We start from the raw sequence: 23,866 nt of genomic DNA, 5'->3' as shown, positions 1-23,866 counted from the left end.
AACTGGACGGGCAATTGATGGAATGAATTACTGAGATAGTTATAAAATAACTTGAGCCTTTCACAAATGGAAGCAAACACTAACAAATCATTCAAATCAAAGATGCATGACAAAGCAAACTTAAATCATATTAACCAACATCAACCACAAGCAACACATGAATAACTAATCATTATTAAAAGCGCAACCTACACCCCGTACCACTCAATTTTAGATCATGCATCATATATACTATTGAACTTTTAATTTCTATAATTATAGTACTGAATTTTGATTTTAAATTCAATTATGACATACCTTTAAATGTTAACAACATGATGACATGGACACATATTCTTGTCACTGAGATGAATCTGACAAAATAATGTCTTTTTTTTGCTACTACTATTGATTCTCAAAACGACATTAATTGTTTTAAATATTGAACTTTAAGAGTGTATCCATTTTGTCACCAAATTTTTAAATATTTTCATGTTTAGCACTGCTCTTTTCCAGCCATTCACATCATGTCACCGGCATTTTTATTTCACTTTTCTTTCTTTTCCTTTTTTTTCACAAATCGATGAAAAATTCATTTAAAAATTTGACATGCTAATACTCCGATTCTTCTAATGATTGTCCAATAAAACTAGTTTTGAGGTATGTTGTTTGACTTCTCGAAATAATGTTTCTCACCATTCAAATTTTTAAACAAACGGCCCGAATCCATCAAATATAAGAAAAAATTCCCCAAATCCTTAAAAATAATAGATTTTTTTTGTTTAGTTTCGTTGATTTGAGTGAGTTTTGTGAAAAATCAATATTAGAATAAGAAAGATAAGTGAAATACAAATATTTAGTATTAATATTATCGTGAAAGACAACCAATGATGGACAAAATTAACTATAGACGATGGTAAAAAAAGTACAATGTTAAAAATGACAACATTTAAAAGTTTAGTGACTATCAAGGGCCACTACCCTCTATTTTTTATTATTAAAAAAATCTTTTTTTCTCCCTAGGCTCAGTGTTTATTGCTAAAAATCTTTTTTATCCTCATTTCTCTATTTCTTCTATTGTTATTATCCACAATTGAAGGAAAATTTATAACAGTATACCCCTAAAATATTAACGTCCAAAAAATATTATTTTAAATATCAATAACCATTACCCAAATAACGTCAATTTTATCCAAAATTAATTTAATAAAAAAACACATTTAAACAAAATATTTTTTATAGGTACACTACAAAATATTTTTTATAGGTACACTCCAAAATTTGATTTGATTGGATAGCGGGGTATTGTCATTTTTTAATTAAATAAATTATTGGGTTGGTTAAACTACTCATATGAAATCTTTGACCTACCAAAACGAAGTCGTAATCAAATTTATTAATTTATTTATTATGTAACACTGAGATGATTATCCAACTCAGTTGGTAGAGCATAAGGTTTTTAACTTTGAGTTCGTGGGATCGAGTCCTACGGAGGACATTTCATAATTCGGAGGTCTTCTACGGAAGCTGCTCTTAACCTAGTGTTGGGGCAACCTACTATCTTACCTCCCCTTATCTCATTACATATGGGAACAAGGGACAACCATTTATTATATAACACTATTAGTCAAAACCCACAACTAATCCCTCTAATTCGCTGCATTAAAGCTCACACAATACTTTCTAATTACTGGAAATTTTAAAGAGACTTCAACGTACCCCATTATATATATATATATATATAATATTTAATATTTAATATTTACTCCTTTGCAATCTCTGTGTAATGTTTGGCCATGTATAAAGATTCAATTGGGAGTACTTTTTTTCCTCTAAAAAAACACTCAATTATTATTTTATATATTTTTCTAAATAACAAAAAATGAGATATTTATAAGGGCACTAGATTCCATTTATCTAGTTTAGATTCCATTTAACCGATGTTTTAAGATTATGGGTGTTTATCGAGCAAGTCGATCATGAATTGGTAAGTGTTATGTATGGCTCATAAAAAGTCTTGTTGTGGGGTTACGAATTATGTGGGTTGGGGGTGTGGGGGCGCAGCCCCCGCGGTACGGTACAGGGTTGATTTTGTAATTATGTACCAGGGTTTTCTATTATAAATAGAGATGTAACCTAGACCTAAAAGATCATTGAATAAAAACTTCTAGCGCCGCTTAGGCACCGAGGACGTAAGCACATTGCCGAACCTCGTAAAATTCTCGTGTTCTTTTGTTTTCTTTACCCGTTTTCGTCAACAATTGGTATCAGATGTCAGGAGCAAAATTCGAAGTCGCGAAATTCGATGGTCAGGGTAACTTCGGATTATGGCAAACGAGGGTGAAGGATCTATTGGCGCAGCAAGGGATCTTGAAGGCTTTGCGACCTACAAAGCCGGCGTCGATGGATGAGGAAGATTGGGAAGAATTGCAGCAGCGAGCGGCAGGAACCATACGGTTATGCTTGGCGGACGAGGTCATGTATCACGTCATGCATCTATCGTCTCCAGACGAAATTTGGAGGAAGTTGGAAAGTCAGTTTATGTCCAAATCCTTAACGACAAAACTGTATCTGAAGCAGCGGCTGTATGGGCTGAAGATGCAGGACGATCACGATTTGGCGCAACACGTGAATGTCTTCAATCAAATCGTTTTTGATCTGGCTCGGCTTGATGTGAAAATTGAGGATGAAGACAGAGCGATGATTCTGTTGTGTTCGTTGCCTTCCTCTTACGAACACATGGTGACTACTCTTACATATGGGAAAGAGACTATCAACGTTGAGGAGATTACTGCAGCCTTGTTGGCTCACAACCAGCGGAAGCAGAATGCAGGGGAAAGCTCTCAAGCCGATAGCTTATATGTCAAGGGTAATCGAGATCGTGGACGGAAGCCAGAGAAGGCAGGGTCCGGGAAGCGGAATTCCAGATCCAAATCCAGGGATAAGAAGACGATTCACTGTTACAAGTGCAAGGAGGCGGGACATATGAAGCGAGACTGTCCGAAGTTGAAAAAGCAGACCGATGAGAAGCGTGATGGCTCATCCAAGTCTGTGAACGTGGTCGAGGATGATACTTCTGATTGCAGTGAGGGTGATATGCTTTCTATTTCAACGACACAATTGACGGATGCTTGGATTCTTGATTCTGGATGTTCTTATCACATCACGCCAAATAGGGAATGGTTTTCGACATACAGGCCGGTTAATTCTGGTTCGGTTTATTTGGGTGATGATCGATGTTGCAATATTGTTGGTATTGGTGATGTCAGAATTAAGATGCACGATGGCTCCGTTCGGACGTTGAGTGGTGTTCGACATATCCCAGACTTGAAGAAGAATTTGATTTCCTTGGGCACTTTGCACAAGAATGGTTTTATCCCTAAGGCTGACGAGGATAGGGAAACCATTCGGATTGTTAAAGGAGCATTGACTGTGATGAAAGGCAAGATGACTGCAGGGAATATCTACAGATTGTTAGGGAGTACCGTTGCAGGTGGAGTTCACTCTGTTGAGTCATGTGATGATACGACAAAATTGTGGCATATGCGCCTTGCTCATCTTAGTGAACGTGGTATGGCAGAATTACACAAGAGAAACTTGTTGCATGGTGTCAAAAGCTGTAAGCTCGATTTTTGCAAGTATTGTGTTCTTGGTAAACAGACTAAAGTCCGTTTCAAGACTGCGAAGCACACAACTCAAGGGATTCTTGATTATGTGCATTCTGATGTATGGGGGCCTTCCACGACATCGTCTTTGGGTGGATCTAGGTACTATGTTACTTTTATTGATGATTTTTCACGGAAAGTTTAGGTGTATTTTTTGAAACAGAAATCTGAAGTTTTTGAGAAGTTCAAGTTGTGGAAAGCTGAGGTAGAAAACCAAACAGGACGAAAAATCAAGTGTTTGCGGTCTGATAATGGTACGGAGTACACAGATTCACAGTTCCTACAATTCTGTAAGGAGCATGGGATTCAGAGGCATTTTACAGTGCGCAAGACACCACAACAGAATGGTGTTGCGGAACGAATGAACAGGTCGTTGAATGAAAGAGCCAGATGTTTGCGGTTGAATGCGAGGCTTCCCAAACACTTCTGGGCTGAGGCTGTTAACATGGCGTGTTACCTTATCAACAGATCGCCAAGGGCATCGCTGGCTGGGAAAGTTGCAGAAGAGGTATGGACTGGTCATGATGTTAGTTTTGATAACTTACGGATTTTTGGTTGTCCTGCTTATGTGCATGTACCTGCTGATGAGAGATCCAAACTTGATGCAAAATCGAAGGAGTGCATTTTTCTGGGTTACAAGAAAGGTGTCAAAGGATTCAAGTTCTGGGATCCAGTTGCGAAGAAAGTTGTGATTAGTAGAGATGTCGTTTTTGATGAACAGTCTATGTTGCAGCAGAAGCAAGACACGACAGTGGTAGATTTCGAGCAGTTTCTAGTTGAGAAACCAGAAACTTCTCAACCGACTTCTGGTGGTTCCACTACGGATGATTTGCAGGATTATAGTCTCGCCAGAGACAGGGTGAGACGGACGAATATAAAGCCTCCGAACAGATTGGGTTTTGAAGACTTGGTATCTTTTGCACTTACTGTTAGCAGTGATGATCCAGTTACTTTTCATGATGCCGTTACTAGTCAGGAAAACGACAAGTGGATGGCAGCCATGGTTGAGGAGATGGAGTCTTTGAATCACAATCGCACATGGGAGTTAGTTCCCCTTCCTGAGGGTAAGAAGCCGATTGGTTGCAAATGGGTGTATAAGAAGAAACCAGCAGTAACAGAAAAAGAGGGGGAGAAGTTCAAGGCTCGTTTGGTAGCGAAGGGTTTTTCACAGCAGAAAGGAGTTGATTATGATGAAATCTTTTCTCCTGTGGTCAGGCACACTTCAATCCGAGCAGTACTTGCATTGGTGGCTAGTTGGGATTTGTATTTAGAGCAGATGGATGTTAAAACTGCTTTTTTGCATGGTGATTTAGAGGAGCAGATCTACATGCGGCAACCTGAAGGTTTCACTCAACCTGGAAACGAGCATTTAGTTTGCAGATTGAAGAAATCTTTGTACGGGTTAAAACAGTCTCCGAGACAGTGGTATAAACGGTTTGACTCCTATATGATCAAGATTGGCTACAACCGATGTGAGTATGATTGTTGTGTCTATGTTAAGAGCCTTGATGATGGTTCTTTTATTTTTCTATTACTGTATGTTGATGATATGTTGATTGCTGCGAAAAACATGGATGATGTTATCGGTTTGAAAACTTTATTGAGTCAGGAATTTGATATGAAAGATTTAGGTGCTGCAAAGAAAATTCTTGGAATGGAAATTTGCAGGGACAGAGACTCAAGGAAACTGCGGCTATCTCAACGGGGTTATGTTGAGAAAATGCTAGAAAGGTTTGCGATGAGCAGCGCGAAACCAGTTAGCACTCCATTGGCGAATCACTTTAAGCTCTCATCAGAACAGTGCCCTAAGACAGATAAGGAAGCTGAAAATATGGCAAAGGTTCCGTATTCTAATGCTGTTGGCTGCTTGATGTATGCGATGGTATGTACTCGTCCTGATTTAGCTCATGCTGTTAGTCAAGTTTGTAAGTACATGTCTAAACCTGGTAAGCAACATTGGGATGCAGTAAGTGGATCTTTCGGTACTTAAAGGGTACTGTGGGACATGGAGTTGTTTTTGGGAGTCAGCGGGATAATCCTTTGGTTGTAGGATATGTGGATTCAGATTATGCAGGTGACTTGGATAATAGAAGATCTATGACAGGGTATGTGTTTACTCTTGGTGGAGGGCCTATTTGCTGGAAGTCTACTGTTCAATCTGTCGTGGCACTATCTACAACTGAAGCTGAATACATGGCAGCGGCTGAAGCTGCAAAAGAAGCTTTATGGCTTACTGGTTTAGTGAAGGAGTTAGGTGTTCAACAAGGTGGAGTTCAGTTGCTTTGTGATAATCAAAGTGCTATTCACTTGGCTAAGAATCAGGTGTATCGTGCTAGAACTAAACATATTGATGTAAGGTTCCACAAGATCAGAGAGTTGGTTGCATCTGGAGAGGTTTTGTTTCAGAAGGTACATACTGATGAGAATGCCGCTAATATGTTCACCAAGCCAGTTACGACAGACAAGTTCAAGCATTGCTTGGACTTGTTGAATGTTTCGAGTTGTTAAAGAAGCAAGGTAACCCAACCCACATTGAAGTTTCCAAGGGGCAGGATATTCGCCAAGGTGGAGATTTGTTATGTATGGCTCATAAAAAGTCTTGTTGTGGGGTTACGAATTATGTGGGTTGGGGGTGTGGGGGCGCAGCCCCCGCGGTACGGTACAGGGTTGATTTTGTAATTATGTACCAGGGTTTTCTATTATAAATAGAGATGTAACCTAGACCTAAAAGATCATTGAATAAAAACTTCTAGCGCCGCCTAGGCACCGAGGACGTAAGCACATTGCCGAACCTCGTAAAATTCTCGTGTTCTTTTGTTTTCTTTACCCGTTTTCGTCAACAATAAGTATCCGACTCATGCTCATTAAAACATTTTATTACTCGACTCGACTCGTTGCTCGTTAAGCTCGATACTCATTGTTCGCCTCGTTGCTAGTTAAGTTCGTCAAAATTTTTATCTTATTTTCTTAACTATAGGTAAAATATACTAATATTATATATAATTTAATATAAACATAAATTAATAAATTTAATAAAAATATTAAAAGAGTGTACAAAGTAATTTCAAAATCTAAACACCAAAATAATAATTCACAAATACATTAAAATAATAAATAAGATTTAACTTTTGGGTATATTAAAATATTAATTAATAAAAAATGATTATCCAGCTCAGTTGGTAGAGCACAAGGTTCTTAACCTTGAGGTTGTGAGATCAAGTCCCACGGAGGGTATTCCATAATTCGGAGGTCTTCTATGAAAGCTGCTCTAAATTTGGTGTTGGGGGCAACCTATTATCTTACCTCCCCCTTATCCCAATACATATTGGAACAAGGAACAACCATTTTTTTTGTTGTATATTAGAAAATTGATAGATTAGCAATTATCATATTTTTTTATTATTTATCAGTAAATTAGTAGTTTTTTGAATAAAATAATTTTTTAAAATAACTATTAAAATTATATCACTAACTTATCAAGTTGAGTAGAACTTTAATCGACTCCCCCGTTAAGGTCTTGAGACCGAGTTGAGTTCGAATTATTCACGAGCTGTTAATCTCATTAAGCACTCCTATTTAAAACAATTTTACCGAGGTGCCTCCTTCAATTTGATCGCACGTTGACATGTGCAAGATAACAATCGTAACTATTGTTATAATTTTTAAAAATATTATTTATTATTAATAATGACATCGTATAATTAGATTAAATTATCATAAATTTTAAAAAAAACTATGATGGATATGATATTAGTCAATTATATTATAGATTGTTTAAACTTTAAACAGCATTACCGAAAGCGCATAGCATTTGGATTTGAAATCCGGTGGAAGGCAAAAGTCATCTTTAGCCTTTGAAAGAAAAGCGGAAGTGATTGGGGGAAAAATCTATCAAAATCTGAGAATGGTAATGGTGTGAGTTGGTGAACCCCATGCTCCATGCACGTAGATTTCTTTAATGTTTTCGATCATGGTTTTATTATAATACTTTTTTCTAATTACATAAATTCATGCACATTATACAAATAAGGGTTAAGATTCATTTATACCTAGCATAAAAATTTTAATTTTATCAATTTTAGGATTGTTGAATGAGAATAAATCAAATGTTGAGATTTTCTCTTTATTTTTTTTCTTTAGTGAATATCTTCTCATTTTCTACTATTAATCTCAGCCTTTTATTTTCTCTCATCCAATAATCTTAAAAAGATGTAAAACTTTTTACTTTTACACAATATAATTAGATCCTAATCCTACAAATAATGTTACTTAGATTTGAATTATTGAAAGAAAACATATCACCCTATATCATTAAAATCATATCTTGAATAAAGACATAATTTTTTTTGAAGTACGATGATAAGCAAAAATTATCATATTATATGTGTATATGTTTGTTTTATATCTTCTCATCTACTAATTAGAAATATGTTTTTTTTTATCTTTTTCTTTTGTTAAAAAAGTTAATTTTTATCTTTTGCAATGTTTTAAAATTTAATTATATATATATGTCACTAGTAAGTTGATTTCCTCTGTGATGCTCTCACTGTAAAGTTTATGGGAATTCTGATAAATCATGTGTTGAGGCTAAGCCTGGGTAACAGGAGTGGATAGTTAAGGAGCAGAAGAAGGTTGGGGTTGAGGAATCTACTAAAGATGGCTCTGTGGATTTGGCTAAGGTTGAGGAGTCAACTAAAGGTGTTCCACATAAAAGTCATGTTTCTCAAGATAAGGTGAGAGGGGTGGTTGTACATGTAACACCCCTAACCCGTACCCGACCCGAATACGAGTCCGAGGTGTCACATTGACCGTTCAAACGTTTACTTTGACAAAATCTAATGAAATTCAGTTAGACATTTCCAATAAAACCTAAATAATTTCTATTGTATAAAATGTATAGTTTTACAAATTGATCAGAGCGTATCCAGTACAAATCCTTTATCTTACATGCCAACTACATTTCATATGACAAAATAAATATAATTTAAACATATTTCTGATCTGAATTGTGGACAGGAGAATCTAACCTGTCTTGCTCCTCTAAACATCTCTTCTTGCTTTTCGGAAGTCTATGACTTAGTGAGGCATTAAATACATAAAAGTAACTCTAACTACTTAATCATGCATGAAAATATCATATCATATCATATCATATCATATCATATCATGCTATCACACAAAACAATATAGCATTTCATGTAATCAAATGTACACATACACATCATTCATCCTTTCCATCGTCAACCTTACTTCACTATCAATATGATTATTATTTATATATTGTAATCATATCCTTTCTTACTTAACGTTTTAACCAACATGACTCATTTAACCACACAATACACATGTCATCATTAAAATCATATGATACAATTCATCTCATAAAAGCATATACATCACATGTAATATATTTATTGTTATCTCTTTGTTTAGCCCATGCACATTTCTAAGAGCTAAAGATACGTGAGTACATAGAGGTTGTGCACTATGCTGTCACCACAGCTCATAAAATTCCCACTAGGGGCGCTTAGAATTTGTCCCGTAGGACCACTATGTCCCGAAGGACCATTGTATATGTCACGAAGGACCACTATGTCCCGAAGGACCACTATGTCTTGAAGGACCGCGTAGACCCTCGACTCTTGGCAGGCCAACTATATCTCTAGATCTCATAACACATAACATGGACATTATCTTTATATCGTTTCACATAGTCATATCTCATATGCTCATAGCTTTTATCATATCGTTTCCCATCTTCATATAATCATATGATTCACTTTCATGTATCACATATACTTTCTCTTTCATATATCTCATGTCATATATCACATGGCTTTTTATCTCATTCTCATATAATCACATAATCATATGATTCCTCCCTAGTTTCTCTCGAACACTAAGGATGTGCTACCTAGACATTCTCTCAAACACTAAGTAATCTTTTAAGGAACGACTAATCTCGTAGCTCCTACAACTTTAAGGCACTAAGCTTCATAAACAAAACATAATATAACATAGAAAAATAATCATTCATTAAAGCAAAACTTAAATATCCAAAATAAACTCCCACCAAATAGGATTAGTTCATGGTGGGGTTTGAAATAAGCAAGCACAAAGCAAGTTAATCCGTTCCTTACAACCCAAACGATAAAATAACGAAATCAAAGAGCAAATAGAAGGAGGAAAAGCCTTTGACGTACACTGCCAGAGCTTCCCTCGGCCACCACGGACAGTCCCAGCGAACTAGCTCCTCTCAGATACCTAGAACGCCACTCCCTCTAGCTTGTTAACGGAGGAATGCCACGGAAAAATTGATTGACGGAAAAAAGAGAGATATTTTTCTCCGAATTTTTAGGCTCTTGGCGGCTGTGTAAAAGTCTCTCAGTCCCCCCCCCCCGAAAAAAAAGTCAGGCTTCATCTCCTATTTATAGGGGAGAATGAACCTAGGGTTTTGTGTTAAAATTAAACTTGCACCCTAAAGTTCATTCCTTTTATGCGAGAGTTGGTGCAAATATGGTAATTGTCCCCTCCTTTAATGATGATTGCAGAAAGCACTTTTTATGCCATGACAGCTAGCTCTTACTAAAAATATATTCTTTGACTTTTTCTGCCCAGAAATGTCGTCCGAGATGTCGCGACAATCACATTTTGCTCAGTAGTCTCATCATGTCATGGTAATTCCCTTTTTCTTATCTTTGCTCACAAATCTTGCACATCATTAAACAAGACACCTTCCCCATAACGCAACACTGATTACAAAATAAAATGCCGCGGCAAACAGAATTTCACCACATGCAACTATGTGCTCCTAAATGCATCTATATGATCCTAAATGAGCTTTTAGATAGTCAATAACTTAAGTGAAAAGGTCCCAAATATGACATTTTTATGGAGTTATCATACCCCCAAACTTAAGCTATTATTTGTCCTCAAGCAATGGATATTATTAAGCAAAATAAAAATACCATGGCAGGTTCAGAAGCAGAATAGTAATATGGGATAGAATTTCAGCCCTCAGAACATTTGGCTTCAACATGCTAGACTAGTTTGAGAAATCAAGTATTGTTCCCTAGGGCAAGATTCTTTGTGTGGGTGTGTACGTGTTTGTATCCAGTCCATGCTTAACAAACCTAAAAATTTTCTACGCAAGTTTTCTTGTTTTTCCACGACATTTACAATTTTTACTCCCACGTTATTTTCTTTTACTTTTTGCTTTTCTTTTTTTTCTCTTTTTTTACACTGCTACGAGGGGAGTCAGCCCATCACACCTACCATCCCACACTCTAGGTGAAAGGGAGCATACCTTCTAGCCCCGAGCTAGTCAAGTAGAGTCATCCCGTGACTACTTTCATTCACTCATATATAATAGTTGCCATTTATTTATTTGGAGTTTCTAGGAAATGCCATGGCATAGCGGAGTGTCCCTCTACAGATATGCCGAAGCATTTATTCACAACTTCATTTTTTTTTCTTTTACAAGGAGGGGTTGTCATCGTTTATGCCAAGACATGCAAGAGTTCTCTTATAAAAAATTTCTAAGTTCCTTAAGCATGAAAAACATACAATCGTGTATTCAAAGGTTTCAAAGAAGCAAGTCCTAGAGTTGGTTCTATCATCCTCAACAGTCATGTACATTCAATCCTAGCCATCAAGAATTCATCATTATCGGGCATCCTTAATTTATTCCAGAAAACCAATTCAACCACTTACTAATGTCATGTCATATTCATTCTACTAATACTATCATGTAATGATTTAAAAACCCTACCTCCCCTAAACTTAACAGAAGCATTATCCTCAATGCTAAATAAAAACTAAGGAAAAATCTAAACTACATGCTATGAAATTCAATGTAATGCAAGGTACCTTGACTTCATGCTTGTGGTAGTGCGGCGGTCGTGCGACGTGTGCGCTTTTGAAATTGTATGGGGCTGGAGTGCTCAAAATCTGATGCTGGTACGGTTGAAATTTGGATGGACCCTAACCTTGCAAAGAAAAATAAAATATTCAATTAAAAGGAAACTGAATAAAAACAGTAACAAAATAAACATTTATTTATGCACAGGAGTAAATCCAAAATGTAATGGCATCTTCAAGATGCTTGGCAAGTCTCGATATCGTGCAAGAGGAGTGCAGATTTGTCGCGTTCGATCGGAGCGCCAGTATAAACCAAAATGCCCCACACATATAACAGTTCCACCTTTAAAGTATTTTGCCCTGATATTTTATGTCTTTCACATCTGAATTGTAGGACCTTTTTAGTAGTCCTCTCTTCTTCAAAGTGCTTTTTGCCTGAAGCTAAATGGTAGTGGAGTGAGATCTCTTTTCGTTCCTTTTGCCATAGCAACTTGAAATCATTTGGGCGGCAAATTCATTGGAGAGGTCGAGGTCATCCCTATGAAAGTAGCCACCATTGTGTATGACCTTATTCTTTCCTATGCTATTCAAGTAAGGAAGTAAAACAACACTAACGAGAAAATTGACAATGTTAGCATACCACAAAATTATCGCGGCAAATAATAATTTCTCATTAGGGAATTTTTCCTTAATCTCTATTTCATTCCTTAATTCTTTTATAATATCTAGTCTAAACAGATGGGTAGTTACTTGGGGTTTAGGATGAGCAAATTCAATAGAATCCAAAGGTTCAAATTTCATACATGGTCTAGTTATGGGTGACCTAGACTGACTCATCTCCTTTTGAATATCATCGAGCTCCTCTTCGTCTTCTTGATCAAGCTTCAAGTGATTATCAGTGCATAAAAATTTGTTGCGGGAAAATTCTGCAGCTTTCCTTTGGTCATCAACTCCTACTGATGGGGGCTTTTCTTTTTATGTGGCAAAATTTTTCTTATCTTCATTGGTTGCACTCTTCAAACCCTCATCATTATTTTCTGGAAAATATAAAGCTTTTTGCACCTTCGGATCTTCGTGTATAATCTCATTACTGGGCTCTCTGAGTGTCTTCCCCCAAACTTAGCATCTTTGTCGATTTTAGTGTCACTCCTTAAGATGAATGTACCACAATGTTCTATGTCTTGAGCCTTAGTGACTTCAGTATCATTAGGTAGACTGCCATGTGGGCGAGACTGTAACATCGTGGCAATTTGGTCAACCTGACCCTCCAAGGCCCTTAAAGACGAGCTGTGACTTTGAAGCAAAGCTTCTTGGCTTTTTATAGAGGTCTCATGGTCATGCAACATGGTCTTCGTGGTTGCTATAAAATCTTGCATTGTGGCCTCCAAAGAACTTGTGTTGGATGAAGATGACACTCCCTCGTTAGAATTATGCCATGGCATATTCGTTTGAAAACCCTGGGAGTCATTGAATTTTTGCTGCCTAGCGGGCTGCATAGCATTGTTGGTTCCTTGATTTCCCCAAGAGAAGTTTGGATGGTGACACCATCCAAGATTGTTAGAATAGGGGTTGTTGTTACCTCGATTGTAGTTCTCTACATAGTTGATGAACTCTAGATTGGCCGGACACTCGCTCTCATGGTGATTGCCATGGCATAATAGACATGCTGAGTTGGATGTGTTCCTTCTAGTTCCAGACCTGAAATAGGAAAATTAGTAATCATGATTAGCAATTCGATCAAGAATTTCAAAAGCCTCTTCAAGTGATTTATCGAGCAATGTCCCATTTGTCATGGCATCTAGCATCATCCTCGTGGGTGCATTGACTCCATTGTAGAACATCACAACTTGAGTCCAGTCGTGGAATCCATGATTGGGGCACTTGTGAAGAAAACTTTTGTATCGGTCCCAGCACTCATGTATAAACTCTTCATCGCCTTGGTGAAAAGATGCTATGGCATTTCTAAGATAGTTGTTCATATTGGGTTGATTATGCCGTAGCAAAAAGTTTTTGCACAAGTCATCCCAAGACCTTATCGATCCAGAAGGTAATCCATTGAGCCATGCCCTGGCGTGATCTTTCAAAGAATATGGGAATAATTTCAATTTCAGTACATCTTTATGCACGCCTTGTTGTCGAAAAGAGTCACAGACCTCTAAAAATGCCCGAACATGTTGCATTGCATCCTCATGAGGAGCACCACCAAATTGTCTAATCAAGTCCAACATGTCGAACATAACCTGTTTGAGCTCGAATTGGGTTGCCTGAATCTTGGGAGCTACAATAGCAGGTTTTAGGTTGTCCAATGTGGGAGTTAAGTGATCTCTAACAGTTCGTGGTCGAGCAACATTCCCAGTATTTGGAATTGTCATGGCATTTAGAACTTCAGGATCCTTCACCTGATTTTGAATAACATGAGCCTCAGGTTCAATATGAAATAATGGTTCCTTGGGTCTTTTACGGGTCATGCGACAACGTAACACCTGACAAAGGTAAACACAAAAACAAGTAACTATGTACAAAGAAAAGAAATAAAACGGTGCAACAACTAAACTCAACATCATCAATTGCCAATCCCCGGCAACGACGCCAAAAACTTGTCCGCGTTTTGTGAGTACTAAATATGGGTGCGGAAATATGTGCAAGTATACACAATCGAACAAGTAATACAGTGATGAGTGAGTATCGTATCCACAGGGATTGGAGAGATCTTGAGTAAAGTTTATGCACTATTCTAAAGTAACTAAGTATAGCTAATGATATTCACCAATGAGAATGCTGTGGCAAAATGGATGAAGATGTCGTGACAAATTAAATTGTGTTTAGTGCAAACAAATGGAAATGCAAAGGCAATATAAAATATAAATACTGGATTTGATTATCAGGACTTTAGACTTCCTCACACGACAAGCTACTATGTGAATGAGTGATAGGAGTTACTTAGGAAATTTAAGTCTACTTCTCAGAATGATCTTACTTCTATGCCTAATCTGCCCGACAGAGTCTACTAGGGTTCCCTATGCTATCTTTAGTAAGGGACTCGACAGAGTGAAGATGCCTTGGCAAAACCGGTTGGCGTAAACCCCTGCAATGATCCTATTGGTCCAGATAACAGGATATGTCTCGGCAATACCTTTTTGCGGCAGCATTAACATCTAACCTATCGCTCATGCACAACTCCTTTTAGTCGAATGAAATTCTAGCCTTATCTCTAAGGTGATTAGGCCTAATTACTATCTAGAACCCCTTGTTTATGTGGTTCATCCCTAGTTTCTCTCGAACACTAAGGATGTGCTACCTAGATATTCTCTCGAACACTAAGTAATCTCTTAAGGAACGACTACTCTCGTAGCTCCTACAACCTTAAGGCACTAAGCTTCTTAAACAAAACAGAATATAACATAGAAAAATAATCATTCATTAAAGCAAAACTTAAATATCCAAAATAAACTCCCACCAAATAGGATTAGTTCATAGTGGGGTTCGAAATAAGCAATCACAAAGAAAGTTAATCCGTTCCTTACAACCCAAACGATAAAATAACGAAAATAAAGAGTAAAGGGAATGAGGAAAAGCCTTCGACGTGCATTGCTGGAGCTTCCCTCGGCTACCACGGACAGTCCCAGCGAACTAGCTCCTCTCGGATGCCTAGAACGCCACTCCCTCTAGCTTGTCAATGGAGGAATGCCACGGCAAAAACGACTGACTAAAAAAAGAGAGATTTTTTTCTCCGAATTTTTAGGCTCTTGGCGGCTGTGTAAAAGTCTCTCAGTCCTCCCCCCCCAAAGTCATGCTTCATCTCCTATTTATAGGGAAGAATGAACCTAGGGTTTTATGTTAAAATTACACTTGCACCCTAAAGTTCATTCCTTTTATGCGAGAGTTGGTGCAAAGATGGTTACTGGCTCCTCCTTTAATGCTGATTGCAGAAAGCACTTTTTATGCCATGACAGCTGGCTCTTATTAAAAATATATTCTTTGACTTTTTCTGCCCAGAAATGCCGTCCGAGATGCCGCGACAATCACATTTTGCTCAGTAGTCTCATCATGTCATGGAAATTCCCTTTTGCTTATCTTTGCTCACAAATCCTGCATATCATTAAACAAAACACCTTCCCCATAACGCAACACTGATTACAAAATAAAATGCCGCGGTAAACAGAATTTCACCACATGCAACTATGTGCTCCTAAATGCATATATATGATCCTAAATGGGCTTTTAGACAATCAATAACTTAAATGAAAAGGTCCCAAATATGACCTTTTTATGGAGTTATCACACTCACTTTGGCCTCACTAAGTTCCAATCCCCTTTTATGATTTCCTTTCTTTCGATCCAATCTTAACTTGATAGTCATCCTGGAACTTGTTCGTGCTCGATATCTACATAATCATGTACTGATACTTATCAGTATCCAATTGATATACTTTAATCTATCATTTCTTAGAATGAAAGAAAGATTTAATTCTATTTTCCCTTGAAGTGCATCGATACATTCTACAGCGTATCGATGCATTCTTTAACATGTGCATCGATGCACTACCCATACATCGATACACAAATCATCTTCGATGTTTTTATTTTAAGGGGTGCATCGATGCACTAACTGTACATCGGTACACTCAAGGCATTCGATGTTTCTTCTTTAAAGAGTGCATCGATACACATTGAATGTGCATCGATACACTTTGCCCAGAATTTGTATTTTATGCCCGAAAATCATCAACTCTTCATTTAATTCTTCTATTTTAAGCCCCTATCATGTCATTAAACTCAACTACCATTACTTAAACCAACTTGTATTCATATAAACCATATCTATCTTCTATATCTCATCATGATTCTTAAAATTAAGAATCTTACTAAACTTTCAACTTTGTTATTAATCCTTTCTAACTTTATAAATCTCTTATTCTTAGTGATGACAAGTCAAATTCCTTCTCAAATTTCACTTATTAACTCTTTTCCAGAAATTCATCTAAAAACTCATTTTCTTTAATCTCTTCTATATCTTTCATCTTGTTATTTTAGAACAAATTAAGCTTTCCTTAAGCTTAATTATCATCTAATGATCATAACCCAACCTTAAAATCAACAATTAATCAACAAACAAAGAAACTCACCTTTGAGCTTGGAGATACGGGAGGAGGAAGAAGAAGAAAGAAAACTCTGGAGAATTCTCTCACTTCCCACGTGTTATCTCCCTAAATAATGGATATAAAATATCCTCCAAGCTAATTTACCATATTACCCTTGTAATCCTTTCATAATTACCCTTTAATCCAACACTGAAATATTCTTATTAAATCCTTAAACTTTTCAATTTTCCTAAATTGATCCCCAAATTCCAAAAATTCTCATTTTATTCACTGACTCGGATTTCAAGATGTTACAAATCTCCCCCTCTTTTAAAGAAAATTCGTCCTCAAATTTTCGCTTTACCTAAAATGAATCAATCCTTTATAATACTCAAAAATTCATATCTTACCCTTCCTATTAACCTTATACTCATATACAGTTCTCATTCGATACTTAATATATATATATATATATATTTCTTACTCATACCATTTCGGTCTTCTCTCTTCTTTGATTATACACTTACTTTTGACCGTTGAAAATCTATATCATGTCATTTATCATGTAGACAGTAACCTCCATTATCATCACTCCATATCATAGATCAATCTATTTCTTCATTAATATCTAACTACCTTATAACAATAACCCAAACTCTTATTCCATAATCATTTGACCAAAACACAACCTTAACTCTTCTTCAAATTTGATTAAACATACATTTTATAGAATCAAACAATCTTTTCACATCACCTTGCACACTTTTCTTATTTTTATATCAAACTTATCATCTACACTTCCATATAACCTTTATCATATCTGATCTTTTAACTCAATCCTTTTCATTCTTTATCCTTCTTTATTCATTCATAATCGAAATCTCCTTATACACAAATCGTATCTTTCCTTTCATGTTCACATATTCTTGTCCTATCACCTATACTCATCGCTGTGTACCAATCTTCATTGCTTCCTTGCAACTTTGATAACCCAATTTACTTATACAAAACTTCATTTTTTATCATCTCTTATACTTGTATTTTTCTTCCTTAAAGCTCCCTACAATTACTTTTCTCCTTATCTACATCATAGTTATCCGATCAGAATACACAACTATATTCAGATTCATCATACTTAATTAACTTAACCTTATATCTTTTCCAAATCTTACAACTCCATCACCTTTACTATTACAGTTAATAAACATCAACTATTCAATCATATATCTTCTTTTTCGTCAAAATTTTCCTCCATGGTATTGTTCTCAACTTTTCAAACTCATACTTTTACTCGTACACTGTACTATTCCTCTGTTTGAGAGTCAAACGTTGTAACTTTCTTTGTCTTATAAATTGTTCACCAATATACTCATTCTTAAACTCTTCTTATCAATCCCCAGCTTTACTCAACTATATGAATCCTCACTTCCTTCACGATATCACTTTACTATGATCAAAATATACAACTGTATCCAATACATTTTCATCACGAAATCTTGTTAGCCCACGCTAACGTTTTCCTTCTATAGTACAAACCCTTATCATATCCACACTCTTCCTTATACACCGTACTATTTCTTTATTTCAAATCCATAACTCTGATTTCATTCATTTTATAAACGTATCACTGATGCACTTATTGTTAAACACTTCTACAATTATAACCACATCATTTGATCTTTTAACGTTCTTATGGTGACATTTGTCCACCATACTCTAGCTTTCTCTCATAAAACGAAACTTCTCAATATAACTTCTCCACTTTGGAGAAATAAAAACCATCTAACATTATCTTCATATCATTTATTCAAAGGTCTGTAACAACAAAACCTTTCAGAAATTCACCCTTGAACTCAGGTGCTCTTAACTCTTTTAACTATTTCTATATATTCATTCAACATTATGAAACATTCTCTAATCTTATACAGGCATTCCCTGAGGTTTTCGTTCTTCTCCCTGCCTGGCCAGGGCATGTGAATGCTATTACCTTCAGGTCTATCGCCTTGTGCTTCACTTTGGAAGCTCTCATATATTCATGTACTCATATCATTTCTTCTATCACATCACATGTGCATATGATCATCCAATTCATATCATATAACATATGTCATTTACATAGGTTCACATATCATCTATCATATCATATAAACATATATATCTCATAAATCATTCTCAGGTATTCATTTATCTTATATAACATAACAATTTAACTCTATTAACAAGACATCACACTCCTTACCCTATCATATCAGAAAATTTTCCACTTTGTGTTGGCATGTATACTTTTTAAAACACTTTTGACTTCGTTTTTAGCCTAGAATCGGCTAAACCTTAGCTCTGATACCATTAAATGTAACACCCCCAACCCATACCCGACCCAAATACGAGTCTGAGGTGTCACATTGATCGTTCAAAACGTTTACTTTGACAAAATCTACTGAAATTCAGTTAGACATTTCCAATAAAACCCAAATAATTTCTATTGTATAAAATGTATAGTTTTACAAATTGATTAGAGCGTATCCAGTACAAATATTTTATCTTACATGCCAACTACATTTCATATGACAAAATACATATAATTTAAACATATTTATGATCTAAATTGTGGAAAGGAAAATCTGACCTGTCTTGCTCCTCTAAACATCTCTTCTTGCTTTTTGAAACCTACGTGTGAAACACTCACACGCTATGTCTATGACTTAGTGAGGCATTAAACACATAAAAATAACTCTAACTACTTAATCATGCATGAACATATCATATCATATCATATCATATCATATCATGCTATCACACAAAACAATATAGTATTTCATGTAATCAAATGTACACATATACACATCATTCATCCTTTCCATCATTAACCTTACTTCACTATCAATATGATTATTATTTATATCTTGTAATCATATCATTTCTTACTTAACATTTTAACCAACATGACTCATTTAACCACGCAATACACATGTCATCATTAAAATCATATGATACAATTCATCTCACAAAAGCATATACATCACATGTAATATATTTATTGTTCTCTCTTGGTTTAGCCCATGCACATTTATGAGCTAAAGATATGTGAGTACATAGAGGTTGTGCACTATGCTGACACCACAACTCATAAAATTCCAACTAGGGGCGCGTAGAATTTGTCTCATAGGACCGCTATGTCTCGAATAACCACTGTATATGTCCCGAAGGACCAATGTATATGTCCCGAAGGACCACTATATATGTCCCGAAGGACCACTCTGTCCTGAAGGACCACATAGACCCTCGACTCTTGGCATGCCAACTATATATCTAGACCTCATAACACATAACATGGGTATTATCTTTATATCGTTTCACATAGTCATATCTCATATGCTCATAGCTTTTATCATATCGTTTTTCATCATCATATAATCATATAATTCACTTTCACGTATCATATATACTTTCTCTTTCATATATCTCATGTCATATATCACATGGCTCTTTATCTCATTCTCATATAATCACATAATCATGTAGTTCACTTCTCATATCACTTTGCATGGTTTTACATAAACATATATCATATCTTATTCATATATATATATCCGCAAATACCTGTAAGCACATATTTTCTTATCTTATAACTTATGTTATATATGCCTGTAATCTTATGACTTATTGTTAAGTAACTCAAGTAACATTGTATTATTACATACTTTATTTCATAACCATATATTCACATAGATCACATAGCACATATACACTCATACAATCAACCATACATACATTTTATATTAATCACATACTTCATGTACTATATTATCGGAATAGACTTATCGCAAGTCAATTTCCATATAATCCTATGCAATAAGATACACTCACCTTGGCCTCACTAAGTTCTAATCCCCTTTTATGATTTCCTTTCTTTCGATCGAATCTTAACTTGATAGTCGTCCTGGAACTTGTTCGTGCTTGATATCTGCATAATCATGTACTGATACTTATCAGTAACCAATTGATATACTTTAATATATCATTTCTTAGAATGAAAGAAAGATTTAATTCTATTTTCTCTTGAAGTGCATCGATACATTCTACAACGTATCGATGCATTCTTTAACATGTGCATCGATTCACTACCCATGCATCGATACACAAATCACCTTCGATGTTTTCATTTTAATGGGGTGCATCGATGCACTAACTGTGCATCGATACACTCAAGGCATTCGATGTTTCTTCTTTAAAGAGTGCATCGGTACACATTGAATGTGCATTGATACACTTTGCCTAGAATTTGTATTTTACGCCCGAAAATCATCAACTCTTCATTCAATTCTTCTATTTTAAGCCCCTATCATGCCATTAAACTCAACTGCGATTACTTAAACAAACTTGTATTCATATAAACCATCTCTATCATCCATATCTCATCATGATTCTTAAAATTAAGAATCTTGCTAAACTTTAAACTTTGTTATTAATCCTTTCTAACTTTATAAATCTCTTATTCTTAGTGATGACAAGTCAAATTCCTTCTCAAATTTCACTTATTAACTCTTTTCCAGAAATTCATCTAAAAACTCATTTTCTTTAATCTCTTCTATATCTTTCATCTTGTTGTTTTAGAACAAATTAAGCTTTCCTTAAGCTTAATTATCATCTAATGATCATAACCCAACCTTAAAATCAACAATTAATCAACAAACAAAGAAACTCACATTTGAGCTTGGAGATACGGGAGGAGGAAGAAGAAGAAATAAATTCTGGAGAATTCTCTTCTTTCCCACGTGTTATCTCCCTAAATAAGGGATATAAAATATCCTCTAATCTAATTTTCCATATTACCCTTATAATCCTTTAATAATTACCCTTTAATCCAACACTGAAATATTCTTATTAAATCCTTAAACTTTTAATTTTCCTAAATTGAACCCCAAATTCCAAAAATTCTCATTTTAGTCACTGACCTAAATTTCGAGATGTTACAGTACAAGGGTATGTGGTGCGTAGTGAGGCCATTGTGAGTGTTGAGAAATGTGTTGATCATTCATTGAATAAGGTTGGTGGTGGGAAGAAAGGGGAAAAGAACAAGGTTGTATTTGTTGGTTCCTCTAACAGATTTGAGATTCTTAACTCTACTTTGGAGGAGGGTGAAGTTGGGGGGGCGTAGGCCTCGATTGGCTTCACAAGGTGTGGCTGTTATTTTGCAAGATAAAGGCAAAGAAGAAGGACATGATGGATAAGAACAAGAGGTCCAATGGTGTTACTGCAAGTTCAATAGGAGGTATGCATATTCACAGTTCCTTATGACTATAATTTTTTGGAATGTAAGGGGATTTAATCACCTAAAATATAGAGTGGAGTGATGTCTAGAGCTGAAAAACTTAATGTAAAAGTCTTTTGTTTGCTTAAAACTAGAGTTAGAATTAGTAATGCCCTTGATATTATTTATAAATTTGCTGATGTGTAGGAGTACTGCTGGAACTATGACCATATGGAGAATGGTAGAATTTGGGTTTGTTGGAAGAAGGGCTTAAACTTTTCTGTTCTTTAGACTGCCAGTTAAACTATTTCTATCCAGGGGAGTTTAATAGGTAAAAATCTTGTAGTCACTATTTTTTATGGCAGTAATGATGAATGTGTTAGAAGGGATCTTTGGCAGCAGTTGTAGTACACTAGAGAAAGAATTGGGGATTCCACATGGGTGATTGGTGAGGACTTTAATGTCATTGTTGGCATTAAAGAAAGCTATGATCATGGGGAGACTGGGGTTCATATTACTCTTGATATGGAAGACTTTCAGAGTTGCATGGGAAGGCTAGGGTTGGTAGATCACCCTTATTTTGGAACTCTTCACCTGGTCAAACAAACAGGAGGCTAGTTTCTTGGTTAGGAAATTGGATAAGGTTCTTATGAATGATTACTGGTGTGATAATTTTTCTGACTCTTGTGTGGAGTTCAAAGCCCTTGGGGATTCTGACCACTGTCTGGCTGTTGTGTAGTGTGACAAGGAGAGTATGGAGTCTAGCCCAAACCCTTTAAGTTTTTAAACCTTTAGACTCTCTATCCTTAGTTTAGAAGTATAGTTAAGGATTCTTGGAGTGAACATGTTGTTGGTGGTCCTATGCAGGTATTATTTGGCAAGCTTAAAAGGCTTAAGCCTAGGTTGAAAGAGTTAAATAAGGAACATTTTTCTGAAATGTCCAAGAGGGTTGTTGGTAAGAGGGAATAGTTGGTCAAACATTAGATTTTGGCTTTGAATGAACCTATTATGGAAAACATGGAGATGAAGAAGCAATTGGAGAAAGTGTTGGTTGTCCTTGAGCTGACTGAACAATTGTTATATATGTAAAAATCTAAAGTGGATTGGTTGTAGGAAGGTGATCAATGTACTAGGTTTTTTCACTCTCAAGTGGTTATGAAGAGGAAGAGATATATTGTGAGAGTTTTGCTTGATGATAATGAGAAGAGATTGAAAACGTTTGACTCTATTGTTGCTGAGTTCATTAGGTTTTTTTCAGAGCAGATTGGGAGCAGTGATGAGAGTGTTAGGGGTTGTAATGTTGAGAGTTTAAGGGTGTTGCTTAACGTGGTTCTAATTGCTAAACGAAAACGGGCTCTTGTTAAGAATGTCACTGATAAGGAAATTAAGAGTGCAATATTTAGCTAAGACAAGGACAAGGCACTAGGGCCTGATGGGTACACCTCTGGTTTCTTTAAAATAACCTGGGATATTGTGGGAGATGATTTTGTTGCAGCTATTGAGCATTTCTTTACCACTGCTAGATTGTTGGCAACCTTTAATGTAACAACAATTACCTTGGTTCCAAAGTTGCCTAATTCATGCAGGGCTAAGGAATACATGCCTATTTCCTGTTGTTTTGTAGTTTATAAGACCATTACAAAAATTTTAGGGATAGGCTCACTGATTACTTCGCTGGTTTAGATCCTCTCAATCGATCAACTTTTGTGAATGATAGGAGTATAGTGTATAACACTCTTGTTGCTCAGGAAGTAGTGAGAGGTTATACAATAAGTGTTATTTCTTCAAGATGTGCTATTAAAGTGGATTTACAAAAAGCCTTTAACTCCCTTAGTTGGGACTATGCTTAGGATGTTCTGGAGGCTCTTGGGTTACCTGTGCAGTTCAGGGACTAGATTAGGGCTTGTATCACTGATTCTAGGTTTTATATTTCCCTAAATGGAAGTCTGGTAGGGTACTTCAAAGGTATGAAGGGAATTAGACAGAGGGATCCCTTGTCTTCTTACTTGTTTGTGCTTGCTATGGGAGTT

This window comes from Hibiscus syriacus, unplaced genomic scaffold, assembly GCF_006381635.1.
Source record: "Hibiscus syriacus cultivar Baekdansim isolate YM2019G1 unplaced genomic scaffold, ASM638163v2 tig00110482_pilon, whole genome shotgun sequence".
Lineage (NCBI taxonomy): Eukaryota > Viridiplantae > Streptophyta > Magnoliopsida > Malvales > Malvaceae > Hibiscus > Hibiscus syriacus.
Note: the sequence above shows the minus strand (reverse complement) of the source record.